At 44.7% G+C, this 26,818-nt stretch overlaps 2 long non-coding RNA genes and 1 pseudogene across 2 annotated transcripts in view; 2 read left to right on the top strand and 1 right to left on the bottom strand.

The window, feature by feature from the left end:
* LOC116592861 overlaps positions 1-178 on the top strand; it is a 39,590-nt gene extending 39,412 nt beyond the window's left edge. The window contains exon 3 of the long non-coding RNA XR_004286634.1: positions 112-178. This is a non-coding gene — a long non-coding RNA (uncharacterized LOC116592861). The remainder of the gene's footprint in view (positions 1-111) is intronic.
* A 4,116-nt stretch (positions 179-4,294) lies between these two features.
* Positions 4,295-23,204, top strand: LOC116592862. Its single transcript, XR_004286635.1, has 3 exons — positions 4,295-4,416; positions 13,100-13,226; positions 22,996-23,204. It is a non-coding gene; the product is annotated as an uncharacterized LOC116592862 (long non-coding RNA).
* Positions 20,262-21,115, bottom strand: LOC116592860 (annotated as a pseudogene).
* Positions 23,205-26,818: the final 3,614 nt, after the last annotated feature.

The following is a 26,818-nucleotide window of genomic DNA, read 5'->3' as shown; positions in this document are numbered from 1 at the left end:
GAAAAATTATTAAAATATAAAGATCTATATAAAATATATAAAAATATAAAGAGCTATATAAAAATATTAAGATCTTTCTTTCTTTCTCTTTAAACCAATGGGAACTTTCAGGTGTTAGCCAAAAGATGGAGTTGAGTCCTTGCTGGGAGACTGGGGTTTTCAAGATGAAGCCCTCAAAATTAATTCAAACAATGACCTGTGATTTTGGCTTATAATTACTGTTTAAACTAAATTGTTCTTTTGCCTGATGTGGTTATTGCTTATCACGTAGTTATTTGCCCAACATCATTTCCTCAGTAAGTGCTTCCCTTTCTCTGTGCAGATGATGTCACTGATTGAATGTCCTTCCAGAAGGCCTGATTGATTTGGGCTCTTCTAGCCTTATCTATTCAGGTGACGGGTTTCCCTTGGCTTCTGGACACCACCCTTTCCTGCTCTCACTCCTGTCTTGCTAGTTTTGTCATTCTCCTCTGCTGACTTGATATCCTTTGGCTTCAAAATCATGGAGTATCCCTGGGCTCAGTCCAAGGTCCTGTTCTGGTGTGTACCTTTTTTTTGGCCTGATCTCATCCAGCCTAAGCCTGTATAAACTGCGTATTTGGTGATAATGGTTAGATTATTAACTCTGGACCGACCTTGCTGTGTTCCAGATTCTCACATCCATTATTTCTTTCTCTCATTCAGGTCAGCACCTTAGGGACATTCCAAGTGTAACGCCAGCAGTTTTCACACGTTGATTTTCCAGATCTGTCTTCTTTCTAGACCTCCTCATATTAGGGAATGTCATCAGAATCCACCCAGCAGCTCCAACCAAACAACCAGAAGTCCTTTTCTTTCTTTATTTCCCTACCCCCATGGAATGGCAAGTCCTGTTGGCAAACCCTCCTAACCAGATCTGAGCCCCACTCAGCCATCTTCACAGCCGCCATCTGTGCGGAGGCTCCATTATCGCTCATATCACCCCCCTACCGGGTGGATCCCTGTGAAAGTATTCCTAACTGATTCCCCTCCCTCTCCTCTTACTCTCATTACCTACTCATTATATAATAGCAGAGTGATCTTCTAAATTAAATCATGCCATCCCTATGCTCAAACCGCTCCCTATCCCTTCTCATTGCTCTTAGAATTCCCACCCCTCAGATGGCCTGTACAATTTTACATCACTGATTCCTGCAGACCTTGGGGGCCACAGCACCTGCCACTCACCTGGTTGAAGAACCACTTTGGGAACAGTAGTAAGGACACTAACACATCAGATGCCAGCCAGGCTGCTAAGGGCAATTGGGTGGTCTTTGACTATATAGAGAGGTTTTTTTTTTTTTTTTTTCATTTTTATGTCTATGACACTATGCTGGTTAAATTTTTTCTCATACACTTTGATTAGATAAAAAGATGGAACTGCTGAGTTTCCAGATTTTTCTCTTCCACTTTGATTACCTCTCTCAGTTGACCCTTCAGTTCCATTGAATGACCCCACAGGCAAAGCTCTGCGATCCCCAGACATTCTCACCAACCCTCTGGCTGGTCCCTGAAAACCAAGTCTGCCATAGATGGATTCAGAAGTTTTCCTGAGATCCTGGCCATGAAGCTGCCCTTGCAGGACAATTGGATCCAGTCTTGTAACTGGCCCCAGATTGAGACCAGGTTCACAGCAGGATGGGGGACGGTTTGCATAGGAGAGAAAGGTTAAATGTGAAGAAGCATGGAGGGAGCCCAGCACTGGGAGCACAGCAGGAGTGGGGAACAGGACAGCCTGGCTGGAATCTAGGGCACCTTCCTTGCTGTTGTCACCACATGTCAAGGGAGTAAGTCCTTCCACCCGCTGGGAAGTGTACATTTGATAAAGAGACTCCGGAGGGGGACGATGAATCATACCTGTACATGGGAGCAAGAAACTCTTATAGATCCTGTTGCTGAAAAAGGCTTTTGAGATTCATCTGTGTAGACAAATCAAGCCCATCGTGCCGCACTGGGGAAAACACCAAGACTGTAGGAGGGAAGTGGTCAAATTCACAGAGCTATGGAGTAACAGGCTTAGGCTCTGGTCTCCGGGTACTTAAAGACAAGTTCCACCATTCTTGTCCTAAAGCAAGAATCACTGAGGCAGTGGGGATGGGCTGGGTTGTTAACTGTACACCAGAAATGGTTAGGATGTTTGGCCTTGGCTTGAATCCTAGGCACACGGTGACTCCTGGACCATGCTCAGTTCTTATTCAAATCTCAGATCAGCCCAGACTCCCCAGCCACCCCTCCCCGAGTGGCAGTTGCATCTGATTGGTTGCTTCCTTATCATTTCTCCTTGGCTTCTTCACCAACACCTTGAGCTACACATCGTGGTCTGACACCCAGAATCCATCCCAACCCCTTCTAGAGTACCTTCTTTCACTATTAAGGCTGGAAAGCTAGCGATTATATTTCCCAGACTCCATTGCAGCTGCAGTTCTAGAGGAAATTCTGATTCTATGAGTTATATGTCGGCAGATGAGATGGGGAAGGTGGAGGCCCTCTTCCTGCTGCAGGTGCTGGGGTGTTGGATTCTTCTGCAGCAGGTCCCCATCTCTGCTCACTGCATTCCAGGATGTGGAAAGCCAGTTGCTTCTGCAGTAGCAGCAAGAGGGGATTCTTGATTGTTGTATCACAAGGACAGTGGCCCACTCTTGAAATCAGTTGTCCTGCAATGGCCTTCCTGATTGTGGCAGAGACAGCTCCCCGATGAGCAAGTTCTCGTATGCATTCTTGGAGGCTGAGCGTGGAGCACGTTCCTCCAGTCCTTTCAGTGATTTTAGAAGTACTTGTGGTGGATTGTTTGCTAAAATGACTAGGATATTCTTACATCACCCTATATCTATGCTTCTTTGCAGTGAGATTTTACAGCCCATTCCAGAAAGACATGGGTCCATTTCCCCACTCCTAGAATTTGGGCTGGCATTGTAATTTGCTTTCACCAACAGAATGAGGCAGTGACATTGTACCCACTCTGAGCCTACCCCTTAGGAGACCTCGTGTACATTTCCTCCCAGCAGCCATGTGAAAAGCTCAAGCCAAACTGCTCAGTGATGAGAAATATGTGGCCCAGTGGTCCTCATCATGTTCAACCAACAGCCAATCAGAGGTCACATGCAGAGCTGCTTGGCTAATTTGCAAATGACAGTAGACAAAAGTGATTCCAGCCAAGACGCAAAGAACCACCCAGCGACACTCAACCCAAAATTGTTAGAGAATTGTGAGCTAAATAAAGGGCTCTTTTCATAAACCACAAAGTTTAGAATGGTTTGTTACCTAGCAAGAGATACCACTGAGAACATCTGATTCTGGAATTCAATCTACTACTGCTTAAAACACCTGGAATGGTTTTTTTGTCTTCCATTGAGCCTTGACTGATACACACTTACATCTGACATTTCCAAAACTGAGCTCATTGTGTTCCCTGACGGAACCCTTGTTCTCTCCTGGGTTTCTATCTAGCCATTTGCAACTCTTCTCCGGTGCCATTGTATCCAATCCATCCCTGAGATTGTTGTTGCTACCTTCCAAATACCTGTTGCTCTGTCCACTGTCCACATCACCTTCATCTTCATTTCCTGCTTGGACAACAAATGTCTCCCTACTCAGTTTCCTGCTTCTACTCTTGTCCTCTTTGCAATGTTTTGTTGTTGTTGTTGTTTTTTAAATCAAGCAGGTGGGCTGATATTTTAAAAATGCACATCTGATGGAAGCGTTGAATCACTAGATTTTACACCTGAAACTAATATAACACTTTATGTTCACTATAGTGGAATTAAAAAGAAAAAAAGAAAAAAAATACGTCCCAAAATGCACATCTCATAGTGGTGTATACCCCCCCCCCCCACACACACCCAGGTTGTGCTTCATCAGTCTCATAGTGAACACTCTTACTCTCTCTTTCTACACTATAGACCCCCTCCTTTGGCTTCTAGAACCACCTTTTCACCTTTCCATCGCAAGACCTTTGCACACGTTGTTTCTTATGTCTCAGACACTTTGCTGGTTTATCTGGTTATTTCCTGCCCAACATTCAGAGCCCAGTGAGAATGCCCCCTGATCCTCAAAGTGCACAATGATCCTTGCCCGCTGTGTGTACACACACACACACACACACACACGCACACACGCACACACACACAGACAATGTCGAGTCTGCCCATTACATGTTCCAAAAAACCTGGCATAATTGTAAGTAAACAGGGTTTCGTATTTACTTATATATTATCTTTTCCCACTGCTAGGTTCCTTGAGGGAAGGGACCTTGGTGACTGTTTATTTTCAATGGCTAGAAGCTACATTTTGTACAAAAGACACTCAGGAAATTTGTTAAGCGAAGGAATGAAGTATACGCCTGTCCCTCCGGTTGACTTAGCAGAATAACCCCTTGGATGCACTGTCAGTTGGATGCCTGTAAGTATGCAGACCCCTGTGCTTTGTCTCCAGGTGTCCTTTTTTAAAATTTGAATCTTTATTTTCTTATGGTAAGAACACTTAAGGTTAAGACTTACCCTCTTAACAGATCTTTAAAAAACATAAGTATTGGTGGGTGTTTTGGGGACTAACTCAGGGTTATTTCAGTGATTGTTGTGCATGCTATAATGACAGATTTTAAGTGTGCAGTGCATTGTTATTAACTTCAGGCACAATGTTGTACAGCAGGTTCTAGAATTTATTCATCTAGCATAACTGAACCTATATGGCCTTTGACAATTACCTTCTCCCTCCTTGCCCTGGCAACCACATCCTGCTCTTTGCTTCTGTGAGTTTCACTATTTCAGACACCTCATATAGGTGGAGGCCTGTCATATTTATGTCTCCATGACTGGCTTATTCCACTTAGCATAATGTCCTCAAGGTTCATGCCTATTGGTACATATGGCAATAGTTCCTTCTTTCTTTTTTTTAAAGGGCTAAATAATATTCTGTTATGTTATATATAAAAGATCTCATAATACATATTATATGTAGACTATTTCAATATACCACGTTTTCTTTATCCCTTCATCCCTTATATTCTGATTCAGCCAGCCTGGCCTCAGATCTGGGCATCTGCAATTTTAGCAGCGTTCCCTGGGAAATCTCCATGGACCTCACTTGCGGGAAAGGTCTGGATGGAGTAAGTGCTTATGATGCACCTGTTACGCTTCTTGGTGTGTAGATGTGTAAGTCATGGAGCAGCCTCCAAGTATCTTATTTTAACTGGGGAGTCAAGCCTTTCCTGCATAAAGTATTTAAGTGGATGGCATATGACGAAATTTCCTAAGAAGAGCTTTCTTTTATGGATCAGAGATACATGGGGGTGGGAAAACGCAAAGCTCTTGAGATGTTAATTTCTCACTTGAGATTTGGGAGGAAATCTGGCTACTGGAAAGCACGCTGGCTTGGACTCTTCGTGGTCTGGAATTCTATCTCTTCTTGAGCTAACTGTATAACCTTGAACAAGTTGTCTTACGTTTTCTGAGCCTCAGTGTCTTCATTCTTAAAATGGAGGTGATGGTAAGAATATAATCCGTATCTTACAGTGTCGTGTGGATGTTAGAAATATTATAGGCAATGTGCTCAGCCCAGCGCTTGGGCTTCCGCTGAGTAGGGTGAATTGTATTGTTAATCCCAACAGTCAAGCAGGACATAGCCGATGTTCTTAATTGTAATTTCAGGCTACAATCAGAGAAGGGTTCATAGACCTGGAAACATGTGTTGGATTTGAATGCTCGCACTGCCATTTCTTAGCTGTTCGGGGTTTTCAGCACTTACTTTGCTTTCTGAATCCCAGTTTGTTCATCTTTATTGAGGGTAAGACTGTCTATCATATGTTCTTATAACCTGAGTTAAATTATAATAAACTCTAGATAAAGAACCAAGCATGCATGGCACCTTGAACATTTTAGGTGATCAGTAAATGCTCAGCAGCTTTCAGCATTGGGGTTAAGGATGGAGTACTCCTATGTATGAGAAAGTACCCACCCACTGTTTAAGAAAGGGTTTAGAAGTTATAGGGAATAAAGGAAACTTACATCGACCAAAGAACATGTCTTTGAGAAATCGATGAGAATTTGGGAACTCTATGAGTTAAAATACAAGACTCTTTTGTTGCAAGAGATATTAAATATTTTTGTTGCAAGAGATAACCAAAACCTACTTGAAAAAAATTGAAAGTAGTATTTTATATAATGTGTGTCTTATGTAATTGATGAGTTCCGAATAGGGTCAGTTTCAGGTACGGCTGTAGCAAACAATCATCGGGACATGGTCAGGCTGTCCACATCTCACGGAGCTCCTCACTGTTGGCTCAACTGCCGGGCTCCCCACCAGCAGTGGAAAAAGACTCCCTGGAACTCCTAGTTTTCATTCTGTTCTGTCCTCAATCCCGGCAGGAGGAACATTCATCTTCCCTAAATTCTTCAGCATCAGTCCTTGAGTTAATGATGACTGGGTTGACCTGGATCATTTGTCCACCTATAAACCCTTTACTGTGAGCAGAAAGATACCATACCATGATTGCCACAGGACGGGGCCATGTGCCTGCCCTTGAATCTGGTGTGGCTGATGTTAGCCATAACTCAGATCCCAAGAACTGAGAGTTAGGGGATGGTGGGTCTCCCCCCCAAAATGTGAGTGTTCTACTCAGAAGGGGGAATGGAGCCCAGATACATAAAAACAACGGATCCCACTATATTCATTTCCCTTCTTATGCTGTTTGCATTTACCCCTGTCTATTTCCCTCTCCCAACACTCTAGGAAGAAAAGAATGTGTGCTTCTTTCCCACAATGAGATTTGGGAGCCAGAACTACACCTTTAATTTGAAACCAGTCTTTGGTGGGAGACAAATCTGAGATCTGGAGGCAGTCCCAGCAGCAGGGGGGGTGGGGAATGGGATGAGGATTAGTCCCCTGGGGCCGTCAAAAGGGGAAAAGGACCCATGGGAAGTCAGGCTGAGAGAAATGTACCAACCACAACAGGAACGGTTCCTGGCTGCTGGCTATGCTGCCCTGTTTCTCCCTTCCAATTCCTGTTCTTATCACGAAATGCACATTATGGTTTGGGGCAGCCTGTCCTGGCTCTCCTCTTTGCTGATACCATGGTACCCTACAGATCACCTGCTGGAGGACAACCATCCTTCTGGTGAAGCAGGGCTCTATCTGATGGGTGGTACATTAAGCTATGCCCCATGGGGGCCAGAGCTACTAAACTAGACTCCATCCCCAGGAACTGAGCAAACTACATTCCCCAGCCTCTACATCCAAGGCGGGACAGCAGCAGCTTTCTTACAGCAAGAGTGGGTTCCCTGAACTCAGCATTTTCCTCCCAGAAAACAGCATCATTAAAGGGACTCTGCCCATCCTTCCGTCCTCTGAGGACCCCAGAGATCACCCACAGTCCTTGCCAGGTGCTATATTTGCTGCCATCTCTGTTCTCATCTGTTTTTCTTCTTGTCACGGGAAAAGACTTAATAAAACACTCACATTAATAATTCTGATTCCCTGTAAATGGTCAAATCCCCAGAAGAGCCCCTTGACCTCTCTGATCACAATGCCCCCTCCACCTCCCCATCTCCCTGGAACCCAGCAACATCTCTTTACATTCATGTGAGTCCAGAACCTGGTAATAACTTGTAGCTCCATACGTCCTGGCTTCCCGATTATTAATCATTCCCTACTGAGAACATTAAAGTGGTTTCCGACTTGGGACTTTCATTTCTAAAACATTGCCGACACTTCCTTCATGAAGCAATTTCATCAGCTTATCAAGGACCTGACCCAGAGGTCACTCGTATGTACAACTACAATTAACTGGGAATTGGGATGACTGTTGTCTTCCGTAAAAGCCTATTGTTCTATTTTAAGTTCTAAGGGCAGCTTTAAAGCACGTATCTCAGTGGTTCTCAACTGGGAGTGAATCGCTCTCCCTCCCACCCCAGAGGACATTTGGCAATGTGCAGAGACATTTTCAGTTGTCACAGATCTTGGTGGCGGTGGTGACATATGGTGTGTAGAGATCAGGGATGAACTCAACAATCTACGGGGCCCCTGGCAGTTCCATGCCACAAAGAAATATTCAGCCCTGAGTATCACTAGTGCCAAGGTTGAAAAATGCCGATGTACACCAAGGATAGTTATGATTTACTCATTAATTCATTGATTCATTGATTCATTTAGCTCTTAACTATAGAATATCCACTCTGTGTCAGACACTATTCTGTATATCAAGGATTTAACTGTGACCCAAACAGGGTACTTGTTTCCATGGAGATATTTTTCTAGTGAGAGACTCTAACAATAAGTGCATTAAAAAAATAAGATGACTTACAAGGTTATATATGTCACCAAAAAACAAACAAACAAACCACCAAAAAACAAAAAATAAAAAACAACAGAGGAGTGAATTGGAGACAGGACTGGGGCCCTATTAGATATGGAGATTATGGAAGGTCTCCTTGAGGAGTCAGCATTTGATCCAAGACCTGAAATGGGAAAGGAAACCAGCATATAAAAATTGGGATGAAGAACTGCAGAGAGAATGGCAAGTGCAAAGGTCCTGGGGCAGGAAAAGCAAGGCTAAGACCACTATGCCTGGAAGAGGGTGAGTAGAAGAGAGAGCAGAGAGATCAGAGGAAAAGTGGGTCTTGACAGATGGTGAAGAGCTAGGGTCCATAAATCTGAAATTAGAGGTTCCAGATGGTAAATATTTCTAGCTTTGTGGGCCAGTCTCTGAAGCAACTACACAGTTTTCCCATTGTAGTGCAGAAGCGGCCACAGCAATTTGCAAACCTGAGAATGAGTGAACATGCAAATGAGTGAACATGGCTTCCTCCCAATAAAACTTTATTTACAAAATCACGCAGTGGGCTAGAGTTTACTGATCCCTGGTGTAAGATCTCTTAGAATCTAAGAAGGAGTTTGAATTTTAGGTACCCAACGATGATTTCAAGCAAGGGGATAATGATGACTTTTAAGTGTGGCTCACAAGGGGATGCCTGAATGGCTCAGTCATTAAGGGTCTGCCTTCAGCTCAGATCATGATCCCAGGGTCCTGGGATCTAGCCCTGCATCAGGCTCCCTGCTAAGTGGAGAGTCTGTTTCTCCCTCTCCCACTCCCCCCTACTTGTGTTCCCTCTCTCGTTGTGTCTCTCTCTGTCAAATAAATAAATAAAATCTTTAGGAAAAGAAAAAAAAAGTGTGCTTTACAAGAATAACCCCACCACTGGCCTTGTGACCTTAGGCGTACGTAACACATCACCTCTAAGTGCCAGAACGCCCTCGTTTGTAAACTAAAAGGGGCCAGTCCCCCCTAGATTATTGTGTGGACAGGACCAATGGACAGAATGAGAGAAGCGGCTTTTGCAAATGCAAGGACGGTGGCTGTTCGAAGCGTTTCCATCTGTGGAGGCCCCCAAACCCTCTCACACAGCTTTGCAGCCTTCTAGTATGAGAGATGGCTCTGTTTCCGAGCTGGAGGAGCTTCCTGAAACTCCAGGAGGCAAAATTACTCATTTGCGATCGCATAAGGCATAAACAGTTGTGTTTGGGCTCCCGCCCGCCTGTCTGCATGTTTTTCAGCTCAAATATAGACTTAGTGCTCACTGCCTCGTGGGTGATGCTTCTCCCCTAGTATGCCGATGAACTTTCTTTTCTCTGCAAAGGAGCCACCTCTCATGGAAGAAGCCGCTTCCTCTACCTTGCTTCTCCTTGGTCAAGGGACCCTATAGTCTCGTGGTTCTGTGCCCAGGGGAGCTCAGAGTGAGTTAACAGAGTGGAGACCTGAGGGGCAGGAGCTGGGTCCTGGAAGCTGGACAGATCTGTGGCGAAGGAGCAGGCAGCCTCTTGGGAAATGGTGGCAGAAGTCCTGCCGGCCTGGGAGACCGGGCCTGCACTCCCTATTTCTTAGAACAGGACCCAAAGTCCTCACGCGGGTCTTCCTGCCACCCCCTGAAACGCTAAGCACACTCTCTTCTCTGGGTTTCTGCACGAATTGTTCCCTCTGTCTGGCTTGCCTCTCTTCCAGCTTTTCCTTTGCTTGTTTCGTCACTTTGCCTAAATATTTGCATCAGCGTCTCACCCTCAAAGTGACCTTCCTGGACTAACTCATTTAAAACTGCACCCCAGCCCGCCTATCACTTTCTATCCCTCTATTCTTCTTTCTTTCTTTTTTTTTTTTTTTTAAATAACACATCATATATTCTTTTTTTTTTTTTTAAAGATTTTACTTATTTTATTTGACAGAGAGAGAGATCACAAGTAGGCAGAGAGGCAGGCAGAGACAGAGGGGGAAGCAGGCTCCCCGCTGAGCAGAAAGCCCGATGTGGGACTCAATCCCAGGACACTGAGATCATGACCTGAGCCGAAGGCAGTGGCTTAATCCACTGAGCCACCCAGGCACCCCACATCATATATTCTTACCTGGTATTACATTACAGGCTTACGAGTCTGCTCAGTTTCTGTGTGCCCCATTCAAATGTAAGCTCCCCTAAGGCAGGGATTTATTACATCTCTGGCCTGTATCCCTGTCTCCTGTCTGGTGTATTACACATAGTAGGAATTAAACATTTATGTTGAATAAACCAAAGACCGTCAGTTAGTGTGGGACAGATGCCAGCCACTGCCAGGCAGGTGATCCCTAGTAGGTTAGTCTGGTAACAGTTGAGTTCTCTGGCAGGTGGCAGGAAGCCAGCAGTGGAAGATCTGGACACATACAATAAGCAGATTGTATTAGAGTCACCTAGCTGCTAAAACAAATCAACTCCCACATTTCCATGATTTAAGACAATTTTTCTCTTTTACTCATATGACAGTCTATTGTGAATTTTCATGTTAATAGGAGGCTTTCCTCCAGGTGGTGATTCAGGAACCCCGACCTTTTCAGTTTTGTGGTGCTGCCACCCCTAAGGGCTGAGACATCCTCATGCATCTAGTTGGAGCTAAGAGGGAAGAGGGAGAAAAGGCATACCCCTTTCCCCCGCACCTTGGCTTGGAAGAGGCATACCACTTCTGCTCCATTCCCTTGGTGAGAACTGATCACATGTTCTCACCAGGCTGCAAGGGAGGCTGGGAGCTGTTTCTAAGTGGGCACCTGTTTCCCCACCATAGCTGTCTAAGAAGCCCCTGGTCTCCATGCCCCAAATGTTGCATTTAACTCTCTGTCAGATGGACCTGTCTTGTCCCTTTCTCTCTCTTACATTGCCAGCCTTGCCCACCGCTCCTTCCCACAAACAGCAGGTGGACATGTTTGTGCTCCACAGCCTGCAAACCCTTTTTCCTGAATCGAAACCCTGTCAAGCTACTGACTTGGCCCCCTCCTTCCCTTCATAGCTGCCGAACTTCTTAGAAGAATTCTCTACTGACTTCACATTTCTCACAAATTACATATTGCTTAGTTTACTGGAACTCCTCCAACTCCAAGTCACCAATGACCTTATTGCTAAATTTGGTATTCCCTTTTCAGCCTTCATTCTATATGTTTTCTCTGCAAAATTTGACACTGCAGAGCACACCTTCTTGCTGAAGCTTGTGCCCTTCTGAGCTTCCATTCTCCCAGTTCTCGTCTTAGTCCCCAGTTGCCCTTAGTCACCGTCCTGTCTTCATCACCACGCTGGTGTCTCTTGACTTCAGTCTTGAGTCCATCTCTCTCCTTCCTCCTCACCATCTCCTGGGGCTGAAATATCTTGCTTGGCTGAAGTCTTCTGTGTTCTTCTCCTTGGGCTGCAATAACAAATTACCGCAAACTGAGTGGCTTCAAATAACAGAAATTTATTCTCTCAGTCTTGGGGCCAGAAATCCAAAATCAAGGTGTCAGGAGAGCTGGTTCCTTGTGGAGGCTCTAAGGGAGAATCTGTTCCTTGCCTCTCTCTAGCCTCGAGTGGCTCTGGCATCCTTGGCAATCACTCTAATTTCTCCTTTCCACTGTGTTCTCTCTGGGTTTCAAATCTCCCTCTCCCTCTCTTATTTGGAAAACAGTCATTGGATTTAGGGCCCTTAATTCAGGATGATCTCATTTTAAGATTGTTAAATTAATTATATCCACAAAGAAATTCACACTCACAGCTACAGGGGGTTAGAACTTGGACATATCTTTTCGTGGGACACTATTTAAACCATGATACTTCCCAAATTTGTACTCTGTCACTAGCTTCTTGCCTGGGCTCGAAATCCACATTTCCATCTCCAACCACAGGGTACAGAAGAACTTCACATGTACAAGTCCAAACTGGCATTTACAATTTTAATTCCCTCAACTCTAATCATTCTGGATTTACTCTTGTGGTGGATGGCTCACCATCTGTCCACTCTTACAAGCTGGAAGCATGAGACTCATCCTGGATTCCTTCCTCTCTTACCTCCCACCTCCAATAAGGCACCGATTTGTGTTGCTCTGACTGGGAAATATCCCCCAAGCCTCTTCATTTCCAGCATATCTATCTTGGAGCAGCTCTCAATAGTTTTCACCAGTGGTTTGCCCAGAGCTCCTTAAGCAGCTCTCTTGACTCCTTCCCTCAGTTTACCATGGCTACAACTGCCAGAGCTTTCTACCAAAACAGCATGAAGCCGATCATGTTAGAGGTCCATAAGGCTTGATTCAAAGCTTTGAAGTCTTCCAAAAATTCAGAATCTTTGGGGTTTAAGAAAAACAAGATACAGCACATTATATAGGTATAGCCGTGTATGCCATGACCACACACACAAAGTGAAATGTATGAATAGTCACATGAAGAGGGAGAAATGAAGACTATGAATAGCCTCATGTAAGTTCAGGCAGTGTTGGCTGCCACATTGTTTTGGGCCAAACTCATGAAAAGCATTCAGTTGTCAGCTTCAAGAATGTTAAACATGGACAAGGATTGGGGACTTATACCCTTTTTCTTGAAGCCCCAGTTGTCTTCTGATGGTCAAGGATTTGAAAATTGATGACTTTAAACTGGCCTGTGGCCTATAGACATGTTGTGTTTGGTTGTCACAATATTTGTCAACATCTCAAATTGAAAGCCTTTAGCAGGAACACGCACCCAACAGTTCATGAAGTTGGCCAGCTTTCTACCAGCACATAGATCTTAACAACCGATGGTTTCACATGCTCACATTTTCTTCCTTATCCCTGCAGGTATTTAACCTTGAGTAGCCTGGTCTCAGCATCTGCAAATCCAGGTTGCTTCTCCATGATCATCCTGACTCCTTCTCCCATGTCTCCCTCAGCCTCCTTCTCATCCTGGGCATATTATATTATCCAGGTAAGTGAAACTTCTTAGATTATAAAGTTAAACTTCATGCCTTGGCATATGCTCTTGTCTTTGCCTGAAATACTCTTCCACCACCATATTTCTGAGATTCAAAATTTATTCATTCAACAAAAATCTATGGAACATCTACTCACCAGTACCTGATATATTTCCAGGGATATAGGAGTCAGACAGACAAATCCCTACCTTCGTAGAGTCTACATGATCCACCAAACATAACCTGCCAATTAATCTTACTATTACTGTATAATTAAAGGTACTATCGATGCCACTTTACCTTCTCTTATTCCCATGACTTTGTTCCTGTGACAACTCCATCATGGCAACTTGTTACACAAGGTATTGTACTTCCTTATGTATGTGGCTGAGCTGTCCACAGCATGTGAGCTTCTAGAGGCCAGAATTAACATGTAGGAGTTCCTGTGAGCCAACAGTCATATCTACAACCCTTTAGTAGTTGGATTTATTGGATGTGCTGTGTTTCCGTGTTCCCCTGGCTTGCTCTCTTGCCTTAAATTTGGACATCTTGAGTCTCCCATGGTTCAAGTTCTATATCAATGTAACATATTTTAGATCTTTGTTATGACCATCCCTTCCTTTTGGGGGTCTCATCTCTGTATTATGTCGGGATGGAGTAGGTTGTGTTACTGCCATAACCATGGCATCGTAGTGCTTCAACACAACACTAATTTATTTCTGTTAATACTCTATGTCCAACGTGGATGGAAGGGGCTCCCTCTTGACAAATGCTGCATATTTGTGGTGCTGGACAGAGTGAGATGTGGCAATTTATACTTTGGCTCTTAAAGCTTCTACCTGGAGTTTACTCACACCTTATCTGTTTACAATTCGTTGCTAAAGCATGTTACTGATCATATAACTTTCAGGGGATGGGGAAGTACCTGGAAGGAGAAGAATTAGAATATTTGCTAATGTACCTAGTCTAGTGACTGCTCTAATGAGTTTTCACTTGTCAGTGGCTAACACAAAACAGGACCCTCTCTTCTAGGGGAGCAGAGGCAAGAATCCCTTAGGTTTAGGTCAGTCCCTGGCTTTGGAAGTTCTGGGAGCTCAAGCTAGGTTAGGAAGGCAGGGTCTGGGCATAGGTGGGCTCTTTCATAGGAGACAAGGCTGAAAAATAAATGATGGAAGTGAGGTTCTAGGTGGGAATTTGACCACAGGAGCAAAGATTCTTGTGTCTAGGACTGGTGCACACAGAGTTGAGTGAAGACTGTGGAACTTTGTCCAAATTATTTGGGTAGTAACCAGGAGCTCCTTAAATTTCCTTTGATAGAGCCATAATTCATTAATTGAACACCTACTATGTGTGAGGCCTCATCTTGGACTATGGACCACTGTAGCCCAATCCCTGCCTACCCATGACCTTCCTCTTCCTTTTGCTCTACCACATGGGTGGGCATTACTGTTTCTGAAATCATTATGACTCAGGGCTTTGCACGTGCTGTTCCCTTCTCTGGAACACCTTCCCTTTTCTTCTTTATGTGGCAAGCTCCTTCTCACCATTCAGACTTCAGCTTAAATATCACCCTATTTCAGTGCACCTTTTAAAATATTCCTCCCACATTCCCTTAGAGCAGGGGTTGGCACACCACAGTCCATGGGCCTGCCACCTGTTTCTGTGGATGCAGTTTTATTCTTCCTTGCTTTACATTTCATCTGCACTGCTTTTGTCCTACAACAGGTGAGTTGCATAGCTGTGACCATGGCTCACAAGGCCAAAAATATTTACTCCCTGGCTCTTTATAGAAAATATTTGCAAACCCTGTCCTAGAGTCCCTCCATTGTCATCAGTCATATTTTCCTTAATATACTACTCTGTGAAATTCTTATCTGTTATTTATTCTCCTTCCCTACTTCAGTGTGCTTTCCATGAGAGTAGGGACCTTGCCTCTTGCTTATGGCTGCGACCCCAGGGCATTTGGAGGCATTCAATAAATACATTTGGTTTGGATGAGAAAAATAAATAGATGCTGGGTATACACTGAGAGCATTATTGGTCTGAAAACCTGGGGAGGGGCTTTGGCTGCCAAATGCAGACCAAGGGGGTGGGGTATGGAAAGAACGGGTGCTCAGGAGATGCAGTATGTTTTCCATCTTCAGATTTTGGTCAACCAGCTGCCATCAGCCTCCATCTGTTACTTAAACCATGAAAGTACAAAGAATCAATTTCACAGGCTGGCCAAGGATTCAATGGTGTGCGGTCTACAATAGGTTCTTATAGTAATGAGGCTCTCAACCTTCTCAAAGGGCTTTGGCAAACACGAGGAAAAGAAGCATGCCATTGGCTCAAGCCACTTCCCTCCTAGACATGAAATCCCATCCGAAATCAGCACTTTATTAAAATGTTACAGTCCCAAATCCTCCCCCAGCACTGCTGGCTCATGCAGTGTCTTACCGTGCCCAAGATGGGATAGCTTTCTGTGGAAGCCATCATCCCCCATGTCACACTTTCCTATGTACAAATGATGCTTTAAAAAAAGGAAACCAGCTTTTCCCAAATTGCATTTGCTAGAGAAATCAATAGCAATGACTCGTAGGCTCAGGCAGTGTTTTTGAAGAGGAAAAGATGCAGGAGGCAAGCGTAGGGGGCTTGGGGATGGGAGGAAGGAGCTGGGTGTGGAACACCTTCCCTGGACATAGAGGTACAAAAATGGAGGGGGTCCTTTCTGTAAGCATTGGAGTCATAGAACATTCTCATGTAGAAATACATCTGCACAAACCACCACCACCCTTGGCTCCCATCTTTCTCCCACCTTCTGCTCTGAGTGCACCAACAGGTTCTGTAGGGCCTACCTCCAATATAGCTCCTGACTCCCACCTCGTCTCCATCACCAGCAGCACGTCCTGGACCAGCTGCCATCAACTCACACTTGGACTAATGGAATGGCTTCCTAACTGGGTTTCCGGTGTCTACTTCTGCAGTGGCTTCAAAAAACTCATTTTCTCTCCTTGGTTGTGGTGATCTCTCAAAGACATAAGGCAGATCAGTCACTATTCTGGGTCCATTCAAACTCCCTACCATGCCAATGAGGCCCTAAAAATCTGACCCTTGCAGAGTCTCTAGTCTCATTTCCTCTACCTTCCCTTCACTCCACCTTGCCAGGTGTCCTTGTCCCCTTGCTATAACTCCAACATGACAAGCCTGCATTTCTTGAGAGCCCTTCTGCTCGATGCTCCCTCTGCCTGGCATAGTTTTGGCCACTGGTCTTTCCCACCAGCTCCTGTGTTCATTCAGGTCCCAGCTCATATCTCACCTCTTCAGAGAGGCCACCCTGACCCCTTAACACCGCAGTGACCCTCTCTTTAACCCCTTGGGTTATTCCCTCCATGGCCCTCATCACCATCTAAAATCTCTTGTTTCTTTATTTGTGTACTTGCCTCTTACTTCTCTTGCTTCCTTCAGGCCTGAGCTCCAGGCCTCAAACTGTGCCCAGTGCATGGTAGACTCAAAGGGCACAGTAAGGAGTAGCTACTAAATGTCTGAATGCTGCTTACTTCAGAAGAACAGATCTTCTGTTAAAGAACTGGGCACATTCTGGTCTTCATTCATTCATTTAATTAATCAATGTCCTGTCACCTGCTAGATGCCAGCCTCTGGGCTCGATGCTGCAGGTAGAGACAAGAAGACTCAGGCTTTGCCTTTAGATGGCTTAGCAAGGGCGAGTAGGACAGACAGAGCACTGGGGCCAGGCAGAGGTTTCCACCTGGTAAATGCCAGAGCAGAGCTGTGAACTACAACAAAGACCCACAGGAGCATGGGGAGCACTGACTTACATTCCCCAGCGGAGCTGAGAAGACACCATGGAAGAGGTGGCATTTCAGTTGGGTTTTGAGGGGTGATGAGCAGCTTGTTAGCTGTAGAGGGGGCGTGGAAGAGGTATGACACCTAGCCAAAAATGAATTCTCCAGAGGTAGAAGTAACACAAGAAGATTAAAGAGGAAAGATGAGTTCCATGAGGCACTGGTTCTTCCCAGGAATGGAAGGCAGGGACAGGGAGAGAGACAGAGAAGTCATCAGGAAAGAGGGAGCAGGAGTAGGTGTGAACAACCATCCCTCAGCTTCATTCTCTTCCCCCAAGTGTCATGATCTGTGATGCTCTTTTGCCTTCAATTCGTTACTCAACCAACACTGTGCACCCACAGGTACTGGGATGGTAGGGTTAAATAATGAACCCGATGGGTAGCTCCCTGCTTTCGGGGAGTTCACAGTCAGTGGAGGATGGATGTGTGGACAGGAAATGGGTGGGGTCCATGTGGCCAGTGTTTTACCTGAGAAATTGTGCTGTCTTATGCTCCTAGACACAGGGTAATGGTTAAGTACACAGGCTCTGGAACCTGACTGAGCCCAGGAACAGATCTGGCCTCCACTGTCTTGTGTGAATCTTGGTTTTCTCTCGTATAGTGAAATAAGTTTTTAAACGGATGGATGGGATTATAATCATAGCCCCTATTTGTTGAACCCGGCTGTGTGCCAAGGGCTTTTCTTGGAGCATCCCAGTTAATCTGCCCAACTCAATGACAGTGGTAATATTACTTTAAATTCTATCTACATTTTACAGATGAGGTTGCTGAACAGAGTAGTTCAGTAACTTTTTAAAGGTCACACAGCTTGGGGACACCTGCGTGACTCCATCAGTTAAGCATCTGCCTTAGGCTCAGGTCATGATCCCAGGCTCCTCGGATCGGTCCTGCATCAGGCTTGCTCAATGGGGAGCCTGCTTCTCCTTCTCCCTCTGCCACTGCCCTGCTTGTGCTCTCTTTCTCTCTCTGTCAAATAAATAAAAATCTTCTAACAGAAAAAGTCACCCAGCTTGGTCTGAGTCACTCCAAGCACTCTGGTTAATGCCTTCCCCCTACAGCCACAGAGACTCTGCTGTTCCCCTGGGCAAAGTCCGGCCATCTACTGAATTCCCAATTGATGTGACATTAGACCAAACCATGCCTGAAACCATCTTCCCAAACTGCTGACCCCTTGTCTTTAGGCTTCTGCCTACTGGCTGTTGCTACCTTAGGCCCTCTTCTGAGCCTCCATTTCCCTATCTGTAAACTGAGGGGGCTGGACCAGAGCACCCTGAGATTTGCATACCTGCATTACAGTACAGGCTATTTGAATGAAAGGAGAAGCAATGCTAAGGCCCTTCTAGACCTTGCCTGTGAGCTTGAGCATTTTGGCCAAGAGTCCTTGCAATCAGCTTTGTGATTCTTTGCTGGTCTTGGGGAGGGGGGTGAGTGCTTTCTTTTGGCTCTCCTTCCCACCTTCCAGCATTCTAGCTTAAGAGTCATTCCTAAGGACTATAGGACTTTCTGGCAAAGTGTGGCTCTGTAGGCTTCACGGGGTCCTTGAGTACAAGCTTCCAGCAGCAATAAAGTGGGGAAACTTTCCTCTCTCTAGGCTCCTGCATATAAGCAGGGATAATGAAGGGAGAAATGCTCTTTGCCCAGTTTCTTGAATTAATCACAGTCAGCAGAAGTCAACCTCCTTTCATTCCAAGAATACATCCATCTCAGGAAGGAAAGTTGTTCCCTCCTCCATCCAGACAGGACCCAGCAAGAAGGTCCTGGGTTGCCTTTGGCCAGTGAATCTGATCTCAGTGGAAGGGTCTATATTCCAGTTTTGGCTCTTCCATTGCTAACAGAGTAGCCTTGGCCAAGTCCTAGAGTCTCTCTAGGACTCCGTTCCCTATCTGTAGGATGAGAATAAATCTTTTCCCTACCAAGTAGTCATGAGGAATGTCAAATAATGAGGAGAGGCAAGTTTCAAGTTGAATAGTCTGGAGCGGTGGAGACACTCAATACGTGTGAAGGAAGACTGAGACATGTATTTTGATTTGATGAAGGAAAGAGCCTTGCAGACATCAGACCTGTCCCAGGAAGCATTGTTTTGACCCCAAACGTCACATACTCAGACGAAGGTAGAGCAAGCACATGGTGTTCAAGGGTGAGTGCCATGAGGGCGATGAACTTTGCCTGTTTGGTTCACTGTTCTATTCTTGGGGCCTGGCACAGGGGAGGTGTTCAAGAAATGTTTGCAGAGTGGATTCCTGATTTGGCAGAGTGGATTCAAGTCTAACACGGGGCTGAGGGAGTGTAAGACCGGATGGTGTTTAAATTCACTTTCAGTTCTGCAAACTTATGTCTTGGGACTTTCTAGGGGACCTTAACAACAGTATTCTCTGTGTTTAAATTATGAAATGCTGCCCAAAGTCAACCATATCAGGCAAAGCTTGGTTCAAGGAAGAAAGGCGGAAAAAAAAAAAAAAAAACACGCAACCCCAAAAAAAACACCCTTCCTTCGGGTTAATTGGAAAGGGCCTTTGCAGAAGGGAATAGGGCTCTTTTTGGAAGCAATTCTCTATTTTGTCCTTTGTGCCACCTGTCCACCTCCCACTTCTGAGCATGAGGACTTAGAAACAGGAGGTAAGGAAGTTCTTTCCTTTTGGACACCACCGGCCCTTGCCTTTTTATTTCCTTGGCTTCCTGAGACTGTTGGACCAGTCTCAGCTTTCCTCACAGAGGGCTCAGTGTCTATGTGGGAAGAGCATAATCAGGGAGATCACGGAGAGAAGAGAAAGACGGAGGACAGAGCCAGTAACAACTCCTTTCCCTGCTCATCTCTACAAAGGGGACTGGTGCCCAGCCCGTTTTCTTCTCCTAGATCACCCTGGTTTCCCTAACTTCTCTCTGGGGCCATATACTCTGCTTGTTTATTTGTTCCCAGGCCCAGGGGGGATCTGAGAAGGAATGGAGGTAAATCACACTATCAGAGTAGGCAGTACAAGAAAGTGGCAAGGAGACCAGGGCTAGGGCTTTCCAGGTAGCAGCCAAATGAAAATGCCTCATACATAAGGCATGGCGGCCACGTCTGAACACTCCACTCTTGACATTTGTACCCAGACTTTGTGTTCTTGGCAGCCAGCCCTAGACCTGTCTATAGATTTATTTCTTTACCACCTAGAATGAAATTGCCTTCAGGATTGTACCTGTAGGCAGCCCATTCACATGGCCTGCTTTTTTTTTTTTTTTTTTTTTTTTCCATTTGAGAGTAGTCCTTTATTAACTGGCCCGATTACAGAAATAATCATGGTAGATACCTTAGTTCATTCTTCGAATAAGCCTATTGATCTGGTCTTCCCTGTTGCCAGCATCTCCACCTTCCACAAAATGGGTGGTCTTTTTCTTCATCCCTCCTCGTGGAGAAGATAATTTGAAGGGCCATAAAAAGTTGTTTGCTTCTTTGAAACGTTTTCCAACAGTATAGATCTCGTGAATCAGATCCTCCATGCAGATGATGCCATATTTACCAAGAGATCGGGGCAATCAATGTGTTATCTGTCAGGGCAATTCGCTTCTTGTTGATTTTGCCATAACCACGCTTGTAGATTAATTCATTCACTGACTTCAGGTTAGGGTACCCCCATGCTATATATGGTTCCACAATCCTTAACATGTTAACTGAAGCCTTGTTGAGCTTAACAAAGGTGCCATTGAAGATTTGACGAAGGCGAAGGAGCTGCGACACCTTTCGAACCTTTGGGCTCACACCACTGATGCCTCTGATCCTGATGACAAACGCCAACTTGGGTTCTGCAGGTACGTAGAAGTTGCCAGCTTTTCTCGCCATCCTCGTCATCCGAATCTTGGTCCGGTACATCTGTCTGTACTCCTTGTGGTAATGCTTGGCTTTCTCATAGATAAGCTTCCTCCTTGCCTTTCGAGCATCTTTTGAGCAAACTTCTTCCTCAGACGCTTGATCTTCAGCTCTGCGAAATTCCTTCGCTTCTTTTTAAGGGTTTCTGGCACGGCAGGAACCTTCTTTTTCTTCTCCTCTGCACCCTCCATGGTTCCAGCCGGAAAAAACACATGGCCTGCTTTTTAAGCTAGTTCTCTTTTTCCTTTTGGTCCATGAAGATGAGTTGCAAAATGCCTCCATGTGTGAGCTCCTAGAGGTTGAATCTGACTTATCTTTGAAGCCCTTGGTGTTTGGCCTAGTGCTTGGCATGGGATCGTTCCACAGTAAATATTTGTAAAATGATTGAATGAGCAGTTAGATTTCTTTGAGGGATTACACTTCTACAGCTTCACCTTTCTCTCCAGATTGTTCTCCAGATTAATCTTCTGCTTTGTATGTACATAAGGGTGCGTTTGGCCACAAGTAAAAGAAAACCTGGCTGATTGTGGATGAAATCATTAAACATTTATTGTTTTGTTTTTCTTTAACAAGTCAGGAGACAGGTAGCGCCAGGCTTGCTTTGTTGTCTCAACACTGTCATCGAGAACCCAGACCCTTCTGCTCCTTCTGTTTTGCCATCCACTGGGCATCTCTCATGTGCCTTGTTGGGTTTCATATGAACTTTTTCCACTTCCTCTATTGAATTTTTTCGGATGGAGATGAGGCTTTAACACATTGGTTGCAAACCCACGGCTTCAGGACATCTTTGTTTAGCTTTCAATATTTTTAAAAATTGAAAGTGGTTTCCAACATTTAAAATTTGGGGTTATTTTACATAAAATTTCAGATTTTTGAGCTCTCTTCAAAAGTCATAAGATGTGGAAATGCAGCATGGCTTATAACAGGCAAGAGCCAGTGGTGGTGGTCCTCTTTGGATGAGGTAGGTTCTGTCTGCTTCTCTGGAGTTCCCACCACTTCTGTTGATTGTAACCTGCCAACCTGTGATTGAGTCTGGACCCTACTCTAAAGATTTTTTCACCCCATTGGCCTGCACTGTTAGGCCATCTATTGAGAAAGCTCTTACAGCTACTTTCCCTCTAAGAATTGCTCTAGACTACACTTCCCGTGTTCCTTTGTTGGTTCTTTATGGACTCCATCTGTTGGCTCTATGAAAGTCTCCAGTTCTCTCCCACCCTTTGATTGAAAGCCTGCTCACTAGGGGAAAAAATATCTCTCCCATTGAAACTGTATTAAGGTCTGGCTATGGGTGAGAGGGCAAATGACTGATCCCGCAAAAGATTCGGAAAATGTGTAATAATATGAAGCAGTGAGAATTGACCATCATCCCATCACCAAGATAACCCTATTGATACTTGTATGTGAACAACTTCTGGGGTGCTTCCAACATGGTAGGCACTGTTCCAAGTGCTTTCCATGCATTATTTCATTCAATTCTCCAGACAACTCTAGAAGATAGGTATAATGCTTATCTTCCTTTTGCAAATAACAAAGTCAAGGCATGAGGGAGTTCGATACAGCTCCTAAGGACACATAGCTGATACATGTTGAAACCTCAGTTTTAATTAAAGTAGTCTGACTCTAGGGTGCACATTCGTAAAAACCATAATATACTGAGTATGTGCATATATGCATATTTTATGCACAGTTTCCTGGAGCTTGCATCACTCACCCCCTGGGAATAGTGTAAGGGGAATTCCTTTTGTGGAGTTTTCAAAGAACTCACTAAAATGCCCCCAAGAAAACCCAGGGTTTAGGGGCCAGTCCCTCCTATTATTCTGTTGGATTTGCTATACCTTCTTAATATCCTGGATGACCTGACTCCTTGGCTCAAAGAGTCAAGACATTGGCAAGGCATATCTTTTTTCGCTTAAGCATTTCCCATTAGTAGTATGGCTATGACAACTTTTTATGGATACCGAGGGTCATGGGGGAAACGTAAAGAAAATAATTTTTATATCAGAGCTATTATGTGTCTGGCATTTGACATGTGTTACCTCACAATGTCCCAAGTGCGTGGACATTATTATTTCCATTTTTTTTTTCCTGCAGGGAAGGAAAGGAAGATGAAGTCACATGTTAAAAGGGAAAAAACTAAATACAGCATACTAGAATTTGAACCCATGTGGGTCCAATTTTAAAGTTCATTTCTTCATGCTCTGTGCTATACTCCATTAGATAATGTCACTAATGATAATGGAAAGGGTAACCATCACATGATTTTGTCAGAAGAATTATGAAATATCTGGCAAGGATGCTCTGTGCCCTTTCTTGTGGGCATCCCTGTGAGATACATGTGCATAAAGTGACGTGATTGATTTATGGGCACACTCACGTTAAATCACAGAGCTGTCCTTGAAAAAGGGAGTGTAAGTTAAAGTTGCAAAAAAACAAAAGGATGACTTTGAAGTTCGTTTCAGGGGAGTTGATATGATATTGTATTTCTTTGTAACACACGTAACATGGCCACTCTGTCAACTGCTCTGTTGTGAAAATCTGGCTTTCTTAGAAGGAATTACCTTTGTCGTGAGGACGGCCCAAGTATAGACCTATGACGGATGGGCTAATCATCTTTGATTAAAAAATACCCCCCCCCAATTTTTACAACATCATTACAACACCGTTTATGGACCTTATGTGATAATCTAGTTTCAAAGCACTAAATATGTATCTCTTGAGTGAATGAATTCACTGTGTCCTAGACCTGAGAAGATTCTGAGATGAAGAAGATTCCCCCTCTGGTCTTTATGAATCTCAAGGTTTGCCAGGAAGACAAATAGGTAAGCAGATCTATATAAGGGTGTGATTAATGCAACCAAAGAAATGTTCTTTTTATTGTTTCCATGATCCATTTCTTCAAAAGTGCTTAATATTTAGCTCCTATGAGGTGCCATGCTATAAGCTCAGGAAGAAAAAAAAAAGGGAGAGATGGCCCCAGCCTCTTTGAGTTCATGGTTTGTCACCCTATCTGTGCAGGAGGCAGTCCATGATAGTAGCTGGGTGCCTGGGCTCCAGCCCCATGCTGTGTGGGTTCACATCTCCGCTGCCTTGCTAGTTCTACAACCTCAAGTAAATTAACCAACCTTTCCATGCTTTAGTGTCCTCTGTCCTCTGGACCCAAAATTAGCATAGTACCAACTTCATAGAATTGTTATAAAGCTCAAATGAATTAACATTTGAAAGCAGAATGATGTTCATCAATTAGGCAAATAGAATGACATGTAATAGACTTGGGTTCTTTGAATTTTTGCCAGATTCACAGTGTACCTGTACTATTTATTGTCTTTATTTTTTTTTTATTTTTTTTTTTAAAGATTTTATTTATTTATTTGACAGAGAGAAATCACAAGTAGTCGGAGAGGCAGGCAGAGAGAGAGAGGGAAGCAGGCTCCCTGCTGAGCAGAGAGCCCGATGCGGGACTCGATCCCAGGACCCTGAGATCATGACCTGAGCCGAAGGCAGCGGCTTAACCCACTGAGCCACCCAGGCGCCCTATTTATTGTCTTTAAACATTAAAAAATATGTTTGTCCACATCCAGCCAAAATAACAAACAAGTGTCGCATGGCTGTCTGGGCTACGCTGGCATGGATGCAATGATTGTACGGGGCACCTCTTCTGGGAAGGTCTCTGTTCCCCGGGCAAGACTGGCAACTCCATCCTCTGGGCTCCTACTGTACATTGGGCTGGATGCTATTAAGTGCTCACTGGAATACCCAGAGTTCAATGTTCATTCTTGGCTAGTTGGCTAGTATGAGGCTGATGCTTTCATGCACCCTGCCTCCCTAAGCCCAGGCCTGTAAAGATTGAGAGTAAGAAAAAATTCAGCTGCTAAGCTGGTTGCATAAAGCACTCTGTGACTCACAGATAGTGTAGATGCCTCCATGTACCAATGGATCCATCCAGAGAAAACACACAGAACTGATGCTTACCAGGTAAGGGACACAGCCCCTTAAGCGTGAGGGAGCTTTGGAATAAGCCTGGGGCAGGGCCAGAGAAGTTGTGTGTCTGGGGGTGGGTGAGCAACGAAGGGTCATGTTCTCAAGCTGTTTTGGACTCTCCATTTCTATAAGGTAAGGTGGGGAAGAGCAGAAACTCGTCTATACTGTCCAAGTGCCCAGGAGCAGGGACTAAACTCAAAGGTGTTGCTGCAAAAGAGAGAAAATGAGTCTTTTTTTTTTTTTTTTTTTTTTTAAATCTCTCAGAGTCTAGAGGAAGTCATACCTCATGTTTATTTCAGAGGGTGTAGGAAAGGGTTCACTCGGCAAGCAGCGGTAAAAATTCATTCTAGGCGGAGGGAACAGGGCAGAAACAGAGGCACCCAACAGCATGAAATATTTGGCTTATTATTGACATTGGGGCCCTGTTTTGTGTAAGAGGTCAACTGAAGAGTCTCAAGAGAAGAGAATGTAGAGGTCGGTAGGGGGCCAGTCATTAAGCAACTTGAGGGTCCCAAGATACATCCCTTTAAGAGGTTGAAAAAGAACAAAAAACTCCCATGCCAACCACTACTGCTTGCGTGCATTCTGAAAAAATGTCTTCAAATAGAAGCTCCCCACACCCATACTTCTGCAATAACCAGTCCGAGGAATCTGGCATTTAAAGACACAAATGTTTCTGAAATATCCCACCGCAGCAAAGTATCTGAAAGTGTTTCTTAATTGTTAGGAAAAAAAAAAAAAAAAAAAAAAACCAAAACACTATTTCTGTACGTGCTCGGAACACGTTTTTTAAAACACCACCCTTCAAACACACCATCTTTTCCGGCCCCAAGTGGCTGAGGATGGTGGTGCTAAGTGGTTTAATAGAGACGCTGTTGTCTCTCCCCTGCACATCACGCCTCCACTTCAATGCATAATTTTGTTTTTTCGCTGGGTAAGTGCCCTAAAAGGTTGCCATAGATGTACAGCCCAGCTCGCGGGAGGGAGTCAGCAGCACTGCCTCTGTGTAACCAGTTAGGCAAAGGCTTCTGAGAATCCTTTGGCCAAAATGTACTTGAATCCATCCAGTTTGAATGAGCTCCATGCACATTTACCAAAGCCATGGCCTCTCCAATCTGCCTCAAGCAAACACACGTCCCCAAACAGTTTCCTGTGGAAAGCCAGCTTGGAAAGAGAGGATGAGAGGAGAGAATCCGTCGCGTGCTCATTTTACAATGGAATGCAAAGGGAGAATGTATTGGATTCTGTTCTTGGCCTTGGGCCAGGGTTCTTCCCCTCTGCTGCCACACCCCCTCCAAGAAATCGTTGGGCCACCTGCCCCCTGCTCCACGTTCACCGGCCCTGTCCTTCCTTGAATGCGTATACTGGTCATGGTTAGTAGCGTGCGTTCTAGCTCTTGGGTATCTTGCTTTGAACTTCTACTTGTCATCGTCGTAGTCACCTCCTTTGTAGTACCAGCAGTGGGAGTCCTGGGATTCAGGAATCCGGAAGGGCTGGTACTCCCCGGACAAGGTTATCTCTCCCATCCCCCCGGGACTCTGCTGGGGCTGCTATCACAAAATACCATAGATTGGGGACTGAAATGATAAGAATTTGTTTCTCACAGATCCTGACACTAGGTATCTCTCTCTCTTCCTCTTTTATACAAAGCCACTACTTCCAACATCGCAAAGCCTCATCGTCATGACTTCATCTAACCCTAATTACCTTCCAGAGGTCCCACCTCACACTGGAGGTGAGGGCTTCCACATATGAATTTGGGGGAATACAATTCAGTCCGTAACATAGACCAACTCTTTCTTGACCTGCAGATCTCAGTTCAGATGTCAGTGCCTGCAGAAAGCCTTTGGCAAAACTCTCAACCTGGGTTGACATCCCCTTCTGTAAATACCTCTTACAGCAGCACACATCAAATTGTACCACCACAGGCCATGTT

This window comes from Mustela erminea, chromosome 6, assembly GCF_009829155.1.
Source record: "Mustela erminea isolate mMusErm1 chromosome 6, mMusErm1.Pri, whole genome shotgun sequence".
Classification (NCBI taxonomy): Eukaryota; Metazoa; Chordata; class Mammalia; order Carnivora; family Mustelidae; genus Mustela; species Mustela erminea.
This window is presented reverse-complemented; position numbering and strand designations above follow the sequence as displayed.